Source organism: Carcharodon carcharias, chromosome 6 (genome assembly GCF_017639515.1).
Source record: "Carcharodon carcharias isolate sCarCar2 chromosome 6, sCarCar2.pri, whole genome shotgun sequence".
Classification (NCBI taxonomy): Eukaryota; Metazoa; Chordata; class Chondrichthyes; order Lamniformes; family Lamnidae; genus Carcharodon; species Carcharodon carcharias.
In genome coordinates this window covers 118,121,464-118,139,692 of record NC_054472.1, presented here as the reverse complement: position 1 = coordinate 118,139,692, position 18,229 = coordinate 118,121,464, and the positions used below count along the sequence as shown (strand labels likewise).

Below are 18,229 nucleotides of genomic sequence, written 5' to 3'. Positions count from 1 at the left end.
TCAAGACCTTCAAATAAACAACTCTGGTGATGCTCAATCTAGAATATACAAACATTGTGGTTCTTTGGAAAGCTGAAGAAAAAGAAACTGGCAATACCACAACTCTCTGCCTTACTCTTTCTATGATTTAAGCAATTATACACTGTCACTTCTGTCATGTGAATCTAATAAAATAGTTGGTATTAATAAGAAAGAGCTAACAAGTGGAACAGTGCTTTTGAGTGCCAACATGCTGAGCCCCAATATATAGGCCAGAAATTACTAGAAAAATAATAATACATTAACAGTGCTCACCATTATTAATTTTTTAAAAATCCAGCAACTTACAGTGAAGAAAAGATACAAATGAGTTCCGAGTCTTCACAAATTGCTGGGTGATTTGCACCATTCTAACATTAGCCTGGATGAAATATTTTAAAAAAGCATCTCACTGTGAACCTCCTGATTGTAATTCACTCTGTATCATGAAATTGCTCACTTTACTGTGTTAATTAATTTCCCTGCAGCTATGATAATTCATACCATAAGAATCATATTAATTACGTGAGTTATGGTCCTGACAGGGCACTCAACCTTGAAGATCCAGAAAGCAAACAATGAAGCTGTGGAGTTTCACTCCAGCAGGTCATGAATTGTTCCTAGAGGTTTATTTAAACATTTTAGTTGCCTTGACAGCATTTTTGTACCAGTGCCATTCTCACTCTTACTGGTATCAGAAAGAAATAATTTTCAGGATGCAAGCCTGTTCCAGCACTCAAATGCATATTAGGTACATTTCTTTCAGGAAATAGCCTTTTACAGTTTGGGACATGATGTGGTCAATGTAATATGCTTGTGATTACATAAATTCCCAAAGTTACTGTTTGTTGTAAACTAATGGCTGTAATTAGTCAACAGCTCCATTAATTGTATCCGATGACTACCAACATGGTCGAAGCCCAACGAGATGGTCCTTGGTAGCTTGTCATCTAGCAATTCTTATGTCCAAAGGGAGTAGTGCAATGACACATCCACTGCATGTTCCATTTTTCCTGATTATGATGGACAGGGCTGTTGGTTCTGTACTTCATGGGTTAAGAATGTTTGTAAATTTTGCACACCTATTCTCATTCACACAACTTCTTGAGGACATTATAATAATTCCCAAACACACCTGTGTTATAATATTCTCTTCTACATGCTCTTTTTATTTTTTCTTACTTTTCTGTTTCTTTTTCTCTCAATCTACTCTCACTTCTCTCTCTCCGTCCTTCTGTCTCAAATTTTCTTCCAATTCATCCTATTTCCTTTTCAGTTGTTCACTTTGTTTTGTCCTTCAAGCCATTCCTTCTCTTTGGCTAAAGAAATAGGCCATTGGGCAAAATGAGGTCAAAGATGTGACATAGACATTGGTGTACCAAAATTGTTTCAACTTTCCAGCAATATGTGGTATAAAGCTAGTACAATGTAAACGGTGGGGTGAAAGTCCAGTTAAGGGTACTCACTGCAAGATGCACCATTGCAGCAATTTCTGGACCAATATAGATATGTAGCTTGACTATGCTGTCAAGAGAAGGTGCTATTATTGAAGGTTATATAGTAAATAACTTGACCTAGCTTAACATAGAAAACATGGAAAAGTGTGATGCCCAGAAGGAGGCCATTTGGCCTATCTGTCCACCTTCCAGCTCTTGGTCTGTAATCCTTAAGCTTATGGCATCCCAAGTACATATCCAAGTATTTTTACAATGCTCTGAGGGTTTCAGCATCTAGTGAGTACCAGATCACCTCCACACTCTAGGTGAAAAAAAACTTGTCAATTCTCCTCTAGTCTTTCTACCATTTACCTTAAGTCTATGGACTTTGGTTATTGACCTCTCTCCTAACAGAAATATGTCTTTCTGTTTACTCTATTGAGGCTCCTCATAATTTGACACATTTTTATAATTTTACAAATGCATTTTTCAAACTTGATACTAATCCACTCATTGGCCAGAATTTTTCCGTCGGTGAGTTGGGCGCAGGATCCACTCGTCGACGCAAAATTGATGCGGGATGACGTCGGGAGGAACCCCCGACGTCATCTCACCCCATTTAAATATTCAGGAAGGCAGGCGGATAGCGAAATCAGCTGTCCGCCCGCCGAGCTGTCAATGGCTTATTGAGGCCAGTGACAGGATAATTAAGCCAATTAAAGGCCCTGCCTGTCCACCCTTAAGGCTGGCGGGCAGGCCAGGAGCCCCAGCGGGCTTCTGAAAAAACATGAAACCTCATCCACTGGCGGGATGAGGTTTCATGTCTGTTTTAAAAAACTTTAATAAACTTTATGTAATATTTATTAACATGTCCCATTTTGTGTGACATTGTCACATAAGGGGGACATGTTAATAATTTTTTTATTTTTCTATTTTTGAAGTTTATTAAACTTTCAGCGCTCTCCCTGAGACAGCACTTAGTCTTAGGGAGCTGTGCGCTCTTTGACAGTTGGGGAATCCCTCTCCCCTGCACCCGTCGGGTGGCCCACCCACTCAAAATGGCGGCAAGGCCTGTTTCGGCGGCAGCAATCGGCTGCCCGCCTGCTGCCGAGCTGGTGGGGCCTGCCCGCCCATCAAGGGCAAAATTCTGCCCATTGACTTTTTCGTCTGAGTTTCTTAAAGCATTGAGGTTTTTTAAGCCATGGATCTCATGAATAACTCTATTTAAGCAAATAGTTATTGAGTAGTACAGAACTTGAGTATTGCTGAAAAAAGACATTTTGTCAAAGCTTTTTGTCTTGCACTCATCAGGACAATAGCAAGAATACAAATATTGTTGCTTCCCCTGACATTGATATTCTTGAGATTGTCCTAATGAGTGCAAGATGAAAAGCTTTGACGAAATGTCAGCAATACTCTCTTTAAACAGTCAATTACATTCTGCCTTGTATCTACAGCCCCTCTAAAAAAGATGGATGGTATACTTGGATGGTTCTGTATCACTGCTAATCAATCTGGAATACCCTTCCTAAAGCCTGCCATCCCATAGCTACTCCCACATGCAATAGGCTCTTCAAAACAACTACTTCCATCACACCTTCCTTTTCTGTCACTTTCCTGAACCCCCAAAGGACAATTTAGTGACTGATGAACTCCTCCCTCTTTTGTAAAATTCCATTGAGCATCTCATAGATTTAACAATGCTAAAGAAATGCATTTTGCTGTTATTCATGTCTGAAGTTTTTGCCAACTGCTCACTATATTCCAGTTTTTTAAAATGTGCCCTTATATTCAAATTTACTTCAGCTGTTATTCTTGCAAAAAGAGTTCCTAATAAAAGTAAAATTTTTAAAAAAATCATAAGCAGATTCTTGTATAAGGTGAATTTCAAAGTTTATGAACTAAAACATTTCTAATGGTGGGTGTGGTAATGCAATTTATTAGCTATTTTATTTTGGACCTTTGGGAAACAAATTATACTGCAGGGATAAAACATTGAAAACGCACTTCTACATCATGTTATTAAAATTGCACTATAAGATTGTGGAGCTGGCATTTGAAATGTGGTTCATGAGGATTTTGTCCTTTTTAAGACTTAATAATCACCCTCCTTAAAATTACATTTTACTTTTTACATGCAAAATTTGGAAATACTCGTTTCCAATTCTATGACTAATTCCAGTTTAGCTTTGGCTCTTTTGTATGCTAACACTATTTCAAGGCATAAATGATCTAGCATACCCAACTTCAAATGAAGAAAGTTTTGCAGCAGCAGGTTTATAAGTATCAATTTCGTTTATGGCAGTAAACCTGTAATTCTCAAACTGGGGTCTGCAGAGTCCTTCCAGGGGATCTGCGACACAGAGCTGGCCCACAGTTGGGCTACCATTGAGAATGGAGTGGGCAAGAGTGTAGTAACTCGACGGGGCAGACAGGTTTTAACAAGAAACAGATAAACTTTATTACAGAGAGCTTTTAAGATGCTACATGCTCAATTAGGACTCTTGTCAGGAAGCCCCAGTCGCCGTGATGCCCACACTTAGGGCTCACTGGTCAGAGCCTCCCAGAACATCATGTGACATCCTGATAGACGAGAGGAGAGGCTATACCTACAGTTACTGCATTCCCTTTATTTTTTTCTTTAAAATCTCTATTTACAGGAAAATATTTGAATATCCAACAACAAATACATATATGCAACTTCAGGTGATTAAACGTCAAGTCTCTGAGGTGCTCCCTTATACAGCTAGAGCGGCGTAGCTTTGCCACTTTAGGCTCCTCAACAGGATCAACCGGATCTGAAACTGCAGCACGAGACACATCATTAGAAAATGGCAGTTCTGAGTTAGGCAACTCTGTGGAGACATCGGGCATGTCTCCATAGCTAGTTCTGTCGAAGGGTCATGAGGACTCGAAACGTCAACTCTTTTCTTCTCCGCCAATGCTGCCAGACCTGCTGAGTTTTTGCATGTACAATGCTATCTGATAACGGGAGACGACTGAGTGCATCTGCATTTGCAATGTGTAAGCCAGGATGGTCCATAAAGGTATATTCATACGCAGATAATATCAAAGCCCAACGTTTTACTTTTGCTGATGCTATTGGCGGAATGGCCTTATCCTCACTGTATAAATCCATTAATGGTTTATGGTCCGACACAATGGTTAAATGTTGTCCATGTAGGTACTGGTGGAATTTTTGCACTCCGAATACCACCAACAAACCTTACTTTTCCAGGTAGGAATAAGCCTTCTCGGCTGTGGAAAGGGTTCTCGAGACATAGCCAATGGGCCTTTCTGATCCATTTTCCATTCTATGTGATAACATGGCTCCTACACTATAAGGAGAGGCATCACCAGCTATTTCAATGGGCCGTAGTAAAGCAATAAACGTGACAAATGCAACGGTTTCTTTACTTTAACCGAGGCTTCTTCCTGTTGTGAATTCCATGATCAACAATAATTCTATTTTTAATTACATGTAATGATGCCAACACAATTGATAAGTTAGGTAAGAAGTGGCAATAGTAGTTGATCATACTTAAGAAGGACTTGAGTTTGGCTACATTGGATGATGAGAGTGCATCTTTTATTGCCCAAACTTTCTCTTCTACCGAATGCAAATCCATGGCATCCACCCTGTGACCCAGGTAAGTAACTTCAGGCACTTGAAATGTACATTTTTCCTTCTTTAACTGTATGCTGGCTTACATGAACCTACTTAGCACCTCCTCCAGGTTGACCAAGTGCTCGGTCTTGGTTGATCCTGTGACCAGAACATCTAGGTGTACCACCGATCGGGGAAGTACTTGCAAAAGACTCTCAAATCCAAGGCATTCTACATACTGGCTCCAGTCTTCCATACTCGCATCATAAGGATTGATTCTGCCAAAATGTGGCATGACTGGTGAGTGGTCTTTTCTTTTTCTTAAGATTCAATGTACTCATGGTAACAAGGCATGGTGCAGCGTTGAAGCTATTTTACCCTCGTTGTCAAATGTAATGACTCGACGGAGCAGACAGGTTTCAATAAGAAACAGATAAACTTTATTACAAGAGAGCTCATTGGTCGGAGCCAGAACAACACATGACCCCTGATAAATGGCAGGAGAGGTTATACCTACAGTTACTGCAAAGAGTAAAGAAGTGACAGCCAGATGCGTGCTGTGCTCTTGGATCCCCCCGCCCCCCCATCCAGTTCCTGCTCCTGCTCCCTCTCTTAGATTTTCCCTCTGTCACTTCTAGTGGCAACCTCCAGCCAATTGGCAATATTAATGTGTACCGTGTAGTCTATCACAATGCCTTTGAGAAAGAATGACATATACACAGCTCAAATTTAAACTGGAGAAAAAGGTGGCAGAATAGATTAACAAGCATCAGCAAAATGGTGGCTCATATCTTCCGCTCTCCCCAGTGTCAGACTTAGGGGGATACCCCAAAGATGCGCTGGGGAATCCCTCTGGGAAGTTCCCAGATAAGGCTTCGCATGGCAATTGCCCAGAAGTGCACACTTCCTCTGGACAATTGCACTGCACTGGGAACCTTCCGAAAATACGATTTAATTGCAAACTTTGGATAGTTCTGCCAGTTACCCAGAAAACGTTAGAAGAATTAAAACCTCTCCTACTTCTGAGTAACTACTGCAAAGACCCAGACCGAACCCAGAGACTCCCCCAACCCGCGACACCTCCTATCCACTCCCCCTGACCTCTGACGTCCTCCACCACCCTGATATCTGACACCACGTACCCCCACCGACCTCCAATGCCCCCGGAACTCAGACTCCTACGCAGCTTCTCTAGAGCTTGTAGCCCCCCGCCCAAACCTCCTGGACCTCAGACACCCCACAAAATCCCCCAAGGACCTCCAACCAACCTCCACCCCCGCACCTCAGACCCCCTGGATCTCCAACTGACTTCCTCTGATCTGGGAGCCCCACCATGACTCCCGTGGACCTTGGTCACCCCCCTGACCAAAGACCCTCCGGACCTCGGACCCTCCTGGCCACAGACATCCCTCAAAGCCCCCTCCCCCTCCCCTGGACTCCTGATAAACCCCCCCACCCCCCCCCACCCAACCCCCGGACCTGCCACCCCCTATGCCCGGAAGTACTCCCAAACCACCCCCAACCCTGCCCCAGAATTCCTGCCCTCCAACAGGCCTCTGACCGACCCCCCACCCCCCCCCACCCTCAGACACTCCCAACCCCCAAATCTTATGCACTTACCTTCCCCAGGCCTGGCAATTTCCCTGGCCCTTTAAACTTACCTGCTTTATGGCAGCTAGTGCTGTAAAAAAGGGAACATGGCCTCCTTGAATACACTGAAGCTGGACTTCGCTGGGGCCTGCAAGGAGTTTTTCGATGCAGGCCCCAAGCAGCTCCAGTGAATGGAAGTGTCAACGTTATTTTCAAAACCGCTTAGTAAGTACTTATTGCTTCTAATTCTGCAGGCCAGCACTTTCCAACGCTAGTTGAAGGTTAATTACCCACAAGTCTTCCAATGCTACACCCTCAGAGAAGCGAGAACATGTTTCCAGAGTTAAAGGCCAATGCCAGGTAGTGCACAAAATTCCTGAACCAGCATAATTTAGTCCTCAGTCGGAAATGAAAATTTTACAGTGTGTGCACCTGAACCCGATGTTGTAAATAAATGTTAATAATTAATATGAATTATTTAGCGTTGTTGGTTTTTACTTTATTCCACTGCAATAGCCTTTTCGGATTTCGCTTGGGCCCAAATCAACCATGCATGTCAACTCCTCGAAAACATTATCCATGTAAAAGTTAACTCCATGAGTTTTGACCTAAAAATTGGTCTCAAAAATTCAACTATTACACGAGTACATATGGTACTTTTTAAACCTTTATTTGAAATGTTTAGTAATGGATATTACTATTTACAGGTGTGAAATGTGTCATTTTGTGTTTAAAATTCATTTTAAAGAAATGTGTTAAGGTACCAGATGTTTAAAGTCATTCTTCTACATGCAATTTGCACAAACACATCTCTTGAAGGAAGAATTTATGAATTAGATTGTAATTTGGACCAGATTCAGAAATGTTCTACAGTAAGAACGATTTGCAGCAATTCTTGCAGACATAGAATGTTTCATCTATGGAATAATTGTTGCCTGTGCAATTCTGTTACTTAGGTTGCCAAATTAACTTATTGATTGTTACTATTTTTACCTCATTTAATAGCTCTGCTTTTTCTTGATTGAACCAGAGCTGTCCATAAACTGCAGAACTTGCAAGACAGCAGAGTAATAACTCTGTCAATTTCTGCCTATTTTTAAACACTCATGTCAAAACAAATGAATGTTCTATTGACATGTTGAAAATTCATTGAAATGATTCCTAAAATGGTTTCCCAATAAATGCCCCATTGAACTAAGCTCAGTGAAGCACTTGAGTAATTCCGATATCAAACCTTTCCCCTTTTTACTGCACTGCTATTTGGGATTTGATGTGGCTACATGCAGTATTGAAAGCTTTTCATTAGTGGATGGATTTTTAAATTAAAAACATGCAAATGTCCATTGAGTTAATCAAAGACATTGCAGAATACATCCCCTAGCAAGCTAGAATAATTTGATCGAGGGCTAAGTCTTTTTGTGTGTGTGTGTGGGGGGGGGGTGGGGGGGGGGGGGGTGTGGGGGGAGGATCATTTGGAGGAGTTTGGACAAACTATTGTCAGAGTGAAATAATGATAACCAAAATGATAAATTCCTGGATACCATGTATGGTTTTCCTTTTTCTTCTAGTAAATAAATATTGGCGTGCACTATTGAAAGTACAATGAAATCGGTGAAAGATGCCATATTGGTGAGGGCATCTATGCACATGCATAGCGAGTGTCTATGAGAAGTATGTGGAGTAGGCATGTCATGACCAGGGCCAGTGTTGCCAGCTAACACCATGTTTTAATTACACATGGCTGAGCACCTGTTCAGCAGCAGGAAGAACATCCCCCCCCCCCCCCCCCCCCCCCATTCCCACCCCTCCCGACACTCCACCACCAGTGCGACTGAGTGTTTAGCAAGTACTTCGTGAGAACTGCGTGTCAACTCTGGGTTGTACCACAAATAAAAGAGATCCCACTCCCTCAATATCCAGCTGGTCAGCTGGTGTGTCACCATATATATCAAATCATGCAGGTCAATGCTCGGTATCCTTACAGCAGTCATGATGTCTTCATTCTGCCATAGTCCACCATGACTGGCTTGGTGGCTACTGGGCTATAACGACTAACTGCTAACAACTTGGCTGATGACTTTGGTTTGTAATCCATGCACTTGTGGGCAGCATGCATTAAATTAAGGCTGTTCTGCCACATTAGATGTGATGGAACAGACCATTTGCCTGGTGAAGCAATGCCTCTGCTGCCTGGACTGCTCTGGAGAAGCCCTGAAGTACTTGATAGAAGGAATGTCAAGATTTCTGGTGGTCTGCTGTCTGTTGCACAACGTTGCCATCAAGAGGGCACAGCTACTAGCTATACACTGAGCAGCTGTGATGTAACAGATGGGGAAATGAGGCAACTCAGACAGCCCCTTTCTAGTCTGGATATTGTTGACAATTCATCTGACTGCAGCACAAGTAACCAAGACTCCAATTCTCCATTCGGAGTAAAGGACCTCGTAGGAAACAGTGTCTATAACATGGAATAATTTAGCATTCAGTTTGAAAGTGAGAAACTTGGGTTGGAAACAACTGTGCTAAACTTAAATAAGGGTAACCACAAAGGAATGAGGGCAGAGTTGGCTGGAGTGAACTCTGAGAGGAGTTTAGCAAAAAAGACAGTTGATGAACAATGGCAGATGTTTAAGACAATAGTTCATGACTCACAACAAAGATAAATCCCAGTGAGGAAGAAGGATTCCAGGAAGGGGATAAACCAACCATGGCTAACCAAGTAAGTTAAGGATAGTTTCAAACTGAAAGAGAAAACATACAATGTGGCAAAGATTAATGGTAAGCCAGAGGATTGGGAAAGTTTTAAAAACCAACAGAAGATGACCAAAAGAAATAGAGGGAGAAAGTAAACTTTGAGGGTAAACTAGCAAGTAATATAAAAATGGACAGTAGGAGCTTCTTTAAATCTATAAAAAGGAAGAGAGAGGCCAAAGTGAACATCGGACCCTTAGAGAACAAGAAATAATAATGGGGAACCAGGAAATGGCAGAGGAGTTGAACAAATACTTTGCATCAGTCTTCATGGTAGAAGACCCTAATAGTATTCCAAAAATATTAAGTAATCAAGGGGCAAAAGAAGGGGGGAAAGAAGTAAATACAATAACTATCACTAGAGAAAAAGTACTAGGGAAACTAATGGGGCTAAAGGTCGATAAGTCCCCTGGAAATGATAGGTTGCATCCTAGAATATTGAAGGAAATAGCTACAGAGATAGTGGATGCACTGGTAGTAATCTTCCAAGAATCCTTAGATTCTAGAAAAGTCTCAGAGGATTGGAAAACTGCCAATATAACACCCTTATTCAAAAAGGGAGGGAAGCAAAAAATCAAGCACCTATGGGCCAGTTAGATTAACATCCGTCATTGGGAAAATGTTAAAGTCTATTATAAAGGATGTAATAGAGTATTTAGAAATACATAATATAATCAAGCAGAGTCAGCATGGCTTCATGAAGGGGAAATCATGCCTGACAAATTTATTAGAATTCTTTGTGGAGGTAATAAGCAGGATAGATAAAGGGGAACCAGTGGATGTAATATATTTGGATTTCCAAAAGGCGTTCAATAAGGTACCGCACGTAAGGTATTTAAATAAGATGAGCCCATGATTTTGGGGGTAGTATGTTAGCATGGATAGAGGATTGGCTTTCTAATAGAAAACAGATAATTGCGATGAGGGGCATTTTCAGAATGGCAACCTATAACTAGCTCTTGCCTCTGAATCACAAGGTTGTGGCTTCAAGTCCCACTTTAGGACAAAAAACAAGGCTGTCACTCGAGAGTAGTACTGAGGAAGTGCTTCACTGCTGAAGGTACAGTCTCTCCAGTGAGACATTAAACCGAGACCTTGCCTGCCTTCTCAGGTGAACATAAGATATTATGGCACTACTTTGAAGAAGGGCAGGGTAGCTCTTCCCGCTGTTCTGGCCAATACTTATCTTTCAATCAACATCATAAAAACAGATTACTTAGTTATGATCACATTTCTCAGGAGTTCTTGGGAGTTTGCTGAGGACAAATTGGCTGCTGCATTCAAAAGCATGACAATAGCTATGAAAGGCACTATATAAATGCAACTTTTTTTTTCTCTAATTTATCCTGCATACAATGACAGTACATGAGCTGGTGGCAGGGAGTGTGAGATTGAGTGATGACATTTTTTCTTCGTCATTGTTATTTTGCTTTTCCTCCACTTCCTGGCTAAGTTGCTGTTCTTGGACATCTGAAAGGGGAGAGCCAGAAGGGTAGGGTGCTCTGGTAGGGAAAAGAGATGTGCATGCTTTCACCGTTTGCACCTTCTAAATCAGATTGTCGGGTGAGGGGAAGTGGGATGGGAGAAGGGGAATCAAGTGTAAGGATATTGTAATCTTCTATTGTTTGTCCCATTGATAGCCATGGCCTCAGCACTGGCCACTACAATGCTGGCAAGCATCTCCTCCATGGAGATGAGGACATGCAGACTTGTCTGTCTCCCTGTCAGGTGGCACCTGCTACCTCCAGTTGTGCTACTTTGTCCTGTAGGAGAGAGGAAAATGTGTCATCAAGTGTTGTGCAAAGTGTTTGGATGTTGTGGTTGTCATGGTTGAGTAGCCGGCAGTATGTGCGAGCTTTGAGATATGGATGTGAGGCTCGCAAAAATGCTAAGCGTCTGAGGGCAAGGTGAAGTCATGAATGTTAGGTATGGAGCCTGATTGATAGAGATAGGTGGTAGGTGGGTGAAGGGTATCTAATTTAGCCCCCAGTGAGTTACAGTCTCAATTAGGTTATCATGTCACCATATAAAAAACTGAATGGGAGCCAACATCTTTCCTGTGGAGAGACAGATTGATCATCCCGGTATCCTCGTATCCAATCATATCTGGCCAGAAAGCATCATTGTTGGATGGTGTTTGAGCAAGTTACTGGCCTTAGCAGTGATTGGGGGAATAGGGTATGGCAAGGAAATTGTGAGAGAATCTTCTTCTGCAACATAAAAATTTTGTTGTTCTTAATAGGTTTCATAGCTGCATTGTCAGATAGTCCTTAGGATGATATATTAGATGTCCATGTGTTCCAATAGTTTGATGACCACATTGCTCCATTTTTTTGCAGTGTGGAAGTGCAGTCTGATTGATGTATGCCTGTTGGAATGCCAGCAATGATGAGTGAGCCTTAGTCACTTTTCAGTATGTGTTTATTAAACCAGTTTGCCTGTTTTTACCATTGCTGGATAGAAGAATATTGGTCATGCAGTACATCTCCACTTCACTTCTCTCTGTCTTTCTCTCTTGCATGTGTACACTCTGCGCATTCTTTCATGTTCTCTCACTCTCTCTCATGCTCTCACTTCCGCACTCTGTTTCTGAAGAGTGCTTCTGGGAGCAGAGTACAAAAATAAGTCTTGTTTTATATACTAAAAGCTGTTTTATATCTTGGGAGAATTTAATAACAACCAAACCAAAGCAAATTCTGTGAAATAGCTAAGGGTTAACAAAAAGTGGAAATGAATAAATAAAACTGATTTGAATAACAAAAATGTTGAAACAGTGTTGTAGACTGTGGAGTTAATTAGTTTTCTTCTAGCATGGTCCTTTATTGCTGCTTCTGATTCCAGTGCTGATGTGACAAGTCCATTCTTGGAAACAGAGCTAAATACAGAATACAATGGTTTCAATACCTTCTGCAGCACCGCCATTAAATATACTTGTTCAAGGTTGAAAAACATCTGCATTGCCTACACAGCTAGTTAACAAAATCATATATTTTGATCATTCAAAGGTACAGATATCATTTGGAAATGGCAATCTCTAGCAAAGTACCGGGAGCATGCCAGCTTATTTGATTTTTTTTGACGCACATATTTTATTTATTCATCTTTAGTTATTATTTGATACTTCTGATAAGAGTGCCATTTCAGTGGCATTTGTTCTTTAAGGACCTTTGAAATTTCTTAAAGCAGATGAGCAATTGTAGGAATTTCAGCATGTAATGATGAATAATATTCCAAATATGTGTCCATTCTAACATTTATCTTCTGTTACTGAAAGTAATTATGCATTAGTCTGTTTTGTCCATTATTTTTAAAAGAATTCACTTCTCCAGATCCTAAAAGTAAACACAGTACAGACAGAAAAAGCAACTGTGTGAAAAATTAGCTTGCCGCTAATGATAGCGGAAATATTTAAAAAAAAACAATTTTATTGAAACCATAGGGGAAAAAGTAGTGCTATGTGTTCAATGCAGCAAAGTTCTAGTCATTTTGCAAACACTACGTATTGACTTCAGGTCAGTTTCATCAATTCAGAGCCGATTAAACAGTGATCATCCTGTAAGTGGGCAAACCTGAGGATGTGAGCTATAAATACAAAGATTGCTGTTATGAACTGTTTTGAATAGGTAAAAGATGTGCATATTGCTGAAAAGGGAGGCTTGTTGCTGAAGCCTTTTGTCTTGCACTCATCAGGACAGACGCGAGATGGAGCAGTCTAAGGATCTCCCTTTCCTCGCTGTGCCAGTTGAGAAATCCACTTAAGGGTTGTCAATTACTGTCTACCACAAGCCTACCTTCACCAGTCAGTTTACACATTGGAATTTGTATAACTTCATGTGCTATAAGATTGGCCTCATCAGCAATCTTGTAAATAGGGCACTAGCCATTTGCTCACCTTGTAAGTTTAACACAGAAATAGAGCGCATCAAAGCTATCATGCAAGACAGTGACTATTTTGCTCAGATCATTGTTCACTGTGTATTGTGCAAACTTGCAAATGGGCTAAAGGCTATTACTTTCAAACCTGATAAGTGCCTGTTTACCTCAATTACCCTGGAAAGAAAAAGTATCTCAAAACTTTGGATAACTGGTTAAGCAAGCCATTTCACACTGCAACTGTGCAATGGCTATACGATGGTATTTTCCACTAACAGGATTCGGTCATCGGTCAAAAAGATGTTCTGCCTCCCACACAATCAAGCAACATCGTATATGAATTTCAGTGCCTGTCCAATGCCAGGTATGTGGACCGTACATCCCAATGATTGGCTGATCGAATCAAACAGCATGTTCCATCGGTTGTTTGTCATGGGCAAAGGTACAGACTGTACTCACGAGCCCGTGCTTGCACACCCCAAAACAAAACATCTACTGTTAGATGTGATTCCGTGATTGGGCAACATTTGTTGAACAAAACAAAAACAGAATTACCTGGAAAAACTCAGCAGGTCTGGCAGCATCGACGGAGAAGAAAAGAGTTGACGTTTCGAGTCCTCATGACCCTTCGACAGAACTTGAGTTCGAGTCCAAGAAAGAGTTGAAATATAAGCTGGTTTAAGGTGTGTGGGGGGGGGGGCGGAGAGAGAGGGAGAGATAGAGAAGTGGAGGGGGGTGTGGTTGTAGGGATAAGCAGGCAGTGATAGAAGCAGATCATCAAAAGATGTCAACAACAATAGAACAAAAGAACACATAGGTGTTAAAGTTGGTGATATTATCTAAACGAATGTGCTAATTAAGAATGAATGGTAGGGCACTCAAGGTATAGCTCTAGTGGGGGTGGGGAGAGCATAAAAGATTTAAGATATTTAAAAATAATGGAAATAGGTGGGAAAAGAAAAATCTATATAATTTATTGGAAAAAAACAAAAGGAAGGGGGAAACAGAAAGGGGGTGGGGATGGGGGAGGGAGCTCACGACCTAAAGTTGTTGAATTCAATATTCAGTCCGGAAGGCTGTAAAGTGCCTAGTTGAAAGATGAGGTGTTGTTCCTCCAGTTTGCGTTGGGCTTCACTGGAACAACGCAGCAAGCCAAGGACAGACATGTGGGCAAGAGAGCAGGGTGGAGTGTTAAAATGGCAAGCGACAGGGAGGTTTGGGTCATTCTTGCGGACAGACCGCAGGTGTTCTGCAAAGCGGTCACCCAGTTTACGTTTGGTCTCTCCAATGTAGAGGAGACCACATTGGGAACAACGAATGCAGTAGACTAAGTTGGGGGAAATGCAAGTGAAATGCTGCTTCACTTGAAAGTAGTGTTTGGGCCCTTGGACGGTGAGGAGAGAGGAAGTGAAGGGGCAGATGTTGCATCTTTTGCGTGGGCATGGGGTGGTGCCATAGGAGGGGGTTGAGGAGTAAGGGGTGATGGAGGAGTGGACCAGGGTGTCCCGGAGGGAGCGATCCCTACGGAATGCCGATAGGGGGGGTGAAGGGAAGATGTGTTTGGTGGTGGCATCATGCTGGAGTTGGCGGAAATGGCGGAGGATGATCCTTTGAATGTGGAGGCTAGTGGGGTAATAAGTGAGGACAAGGGGGTTCCTATCATGGTTGTGGGAGGGAGGAGAAGGCATGAGGGCGGATGCGCGGGAGATGGGCCGGACACGGTTGAGGGCCCTGTCAACGACCATGAGTGGAAAACCTCGGTTAAGGAAGAAGGAGGACATGTCAGAGGAACTGTTTTTGAAGGTGGCATCATCGGAACAGATGCGACGGAGGCGAAAGAACTGAGAGAATGGGATGGAGTCCTTACAGGAAGCGGGGTGTGAGGAGCTGTAGTCGAGGTAGCTATGGGAGTCGGTGGGTTTGTAATGGATATTGATGGACAGTCTATCACCAGAGATTGAGACAGAGAGGTCAAGGAAGGGAAGGGAAGTGTCAGAAGTGGACCACGTGAAAATGATGGAGGGGTGGAGATTGGAAGCAAAATTAATAAATTTTTCCAAGTCCCGACGAGAGCATGAAGCGGCACCGAAGTAATCATCGATGTACCAGAGAAAGAGTTGTGGAAGGGGGCCGGAGTAGGACTGGAACAAGGAATGTTCCACATACCCCATAAAGAGACAGGCATAGCTGGGGCCCATGCGGGTACCCATAGCCACACCTTTTATTTGGAGTAAGTGAGAGGAGTTGAAGGAGAAATTGTTCAGTGTGAGAACAAGTTCAGCCAGACGGAGGAGAGTAGTGGTGGATGGGGATTGTTCGGGCCTCTGTTTGAGGAAGAAGCTAAGGGCCCTCAGACCATCCTGGTGGGGGATGGAGGTGTAGAGGGATTGGACGTTGGGATTGTTGAACAATCCTGAGTGTGCTAATAGCTCCACTAACTGCCAATTTAAGATAATCAGTGAAGCTCATAATCTGGCTCATTTACGCTCACTAGAATTGATATACATTCATACACAAGTACCTGTTCTCTGCAAACAAAAGGAGTATGTTCAAGCCTTGCACCTTTTTTGGAATTACCTGGGAGCTTGGGGAGCCTATAGATCCCCCCTTGCTTTCTCCATGGTAACACCTCAGCCAATCAGAGTCAGTCAGCATCCTTTTTTCTTGTAGTATAAATTGTTGTGATCATTTGAAATTTGGCGTTTTTGTGTTTGTCCTGAGTATAAGGCAAAAAGCTTCAGCAACTGTCTCTTTTCAGCAATATTCAAGTTCTGTACTTCCAAGCCACTGTTTAAATCATGTACATTCATTTTGTGGTTTACTTGGCTACAGATGTTGCATCCTAGTTGAAATTAGATTGCTCCATTTACCATTTATCCTTAGTGAGCTAAGTCCATCAGACCAATATGAAACTACTGTCTGTTCTCAAAAATGAAAAATAACCACAGGTTAACTGCCATCACCCATGGAACAATACCCCAGCAAGAATATTTGCCTTCAGGAGAGGAGTTTAAAGAAAGAAAATCTTGCATTTAAATTGCACCTTTCATGTCCTCAAGGCATCACAAAGCACTTCACTACTACAACAACTTAAATTTATATAAAAACAAAATACTGTAGATGCTGGAAATCTGAAACAAAAACAAAAATTGCTGGAAAAACTCAGCAGGTCTGACAGCATCTGTGGAGAGGAAGACAGAGTTAACATTTCGAGTCCGTATGACTCTTCGGACTTGAAACGTTAACTCTGTCTTCCTCTCCACAGATGCTGTCAGACCTGCGGGGTTTTTCCAGCAATTTTTGTTTTTACTTAAACTTATATGGTGCCTTTGACGTTGTAAAGCTCCCCAAGCCACTGAATGAACGATATTAATAAAAACACTAAGCCACATTAAGGTGATATCAGGACGCATAACCAAAAGCTTGATCAAGGAGAGAAGTTTTAAGCAGTATCTTAGAGGAAGAGAGGCAGAGAGGTTTAGGGAGAGAATTCCAGACCTCAGGGATGAGGCAAGTGAAAGCACAGCCAACAGTGGTGAAGCATTTAGACCAGGGATGAACAAGAGACCAGAACTGGAAGAGTATAGGGATCTCAAAGCTTGTAGGGCTAGAGAAGGCTACAAAGATAAGGAGGAGCAAGGCAATGCAGGGATTTGAAGTGGTCTAATAAGGTGGTCGTAAGATGGAGCTATCCTTGGCAGATAAATGGAACTTTGTACGTTGGATGATTTTGCTGTGGGTTAGTATTTAGATATGAAATAGATTGGGGGCAACAATAGATCGTTTGGAGACTCCCAGAGATGACAGTGTGCACCAGTCAAAGGAAAAACCATTGCAGATGATTCTCGGGCTTTTAGTTAATAGATACAAATGGAATCAAGTAAAGACAGTTCCACCCATTTGGCTTACAGACAAGAGATGTTGAAGGAGGATGGTATGGTCAACTGTAGTCAGGTTGAGAAGAATGAGGAGCCATAGTTTATTGCAGTTACAATCACAAAATGTCATTTGTGCCTTTGATAAGGGCCGCTTCATATTACGGTCGAGCTGGAAACCTGATTGGAGAGTTTCAAACATAGAATTGAGAGAAAGATGGATCCGCATTTGGGGAGTGACATGACATTCAAGGACCTTAGAGAGGAAAGGGACCTTGGAGATGGGATGATAATTTGCAAGGATGGAGGGCTGATTTTGTGAGGAGGGGGTGATGGCAGCAGATTTGAAGGGGGAGGAATAGTACCTGAGGTGAAGGAACCATTAACAATATCAGCTAACGTGGGGCCCAAGAAGGCAGGTTGAGTGGTCAAAAGTTAGGTCAGAATAGAATCGAGGGAGCAGGAGGTGAGTCTTGTCAACAAGATAGAATATTCTAAAGAAAGACGTGAGTTCAGGGCTGGGGAACTGAAGTTCCTCATTCCTGGAACTACTCTTGTGATTCTTTTCTGCACCTCCTCCAGTGCATTCACTTTGTTTCTAAAGTGTGGTGTCCAGAATTGGACATGGTACTCCAATTGAGGTAGAACCAATGTTTTATAAAGATTCATCTTAATCATACCTTATGCCTCTGTTTATGAAGTCCAGGATCACGGATTGCTTATTAACTATTGTCAGCGTTTGTTCAGTAGGTGTGGCTAAGAGGTTCAGAGGCTTGTAAGGTCGAACAATAGTGTTTATTAGTAACACTTAACTATTTACATATGTACAAAGTATAGCCCTAACTTGGAGCTAACTTCATGCTGACTTGGCCTTGACTCTCTCTACAACTCTCCTGTCTACTGTCATGTGTCTATCTCTATATCATACTGTGGTTGGTACTGTTCTCCAGTCCCACATTAACCCTTGCTATGTTGAACACCCTTATACTACATTAACCACTTTCTCAATCTGCTCTGCTGCCTTCAACATTTTGTGCACATACACCCCCAGGCCCTTCTGCTCCTGCACCCATTTTTGA

General features: G+C 42.1%; 1 protein-coding gene across 2 annotated transcripts in view; it reads left to right on the top strand.

Annotated features, from left to right (window-relative positions):
• The window catches only part of trappc9 (trafficking protein particle complex subunit 9), a 956,085-nt gene that overhangs the window by 660,501 nt on the left and 277,355 nt on the right, over window positions 1-18,229 (top strand). The window lies entirely within an intron of this gene.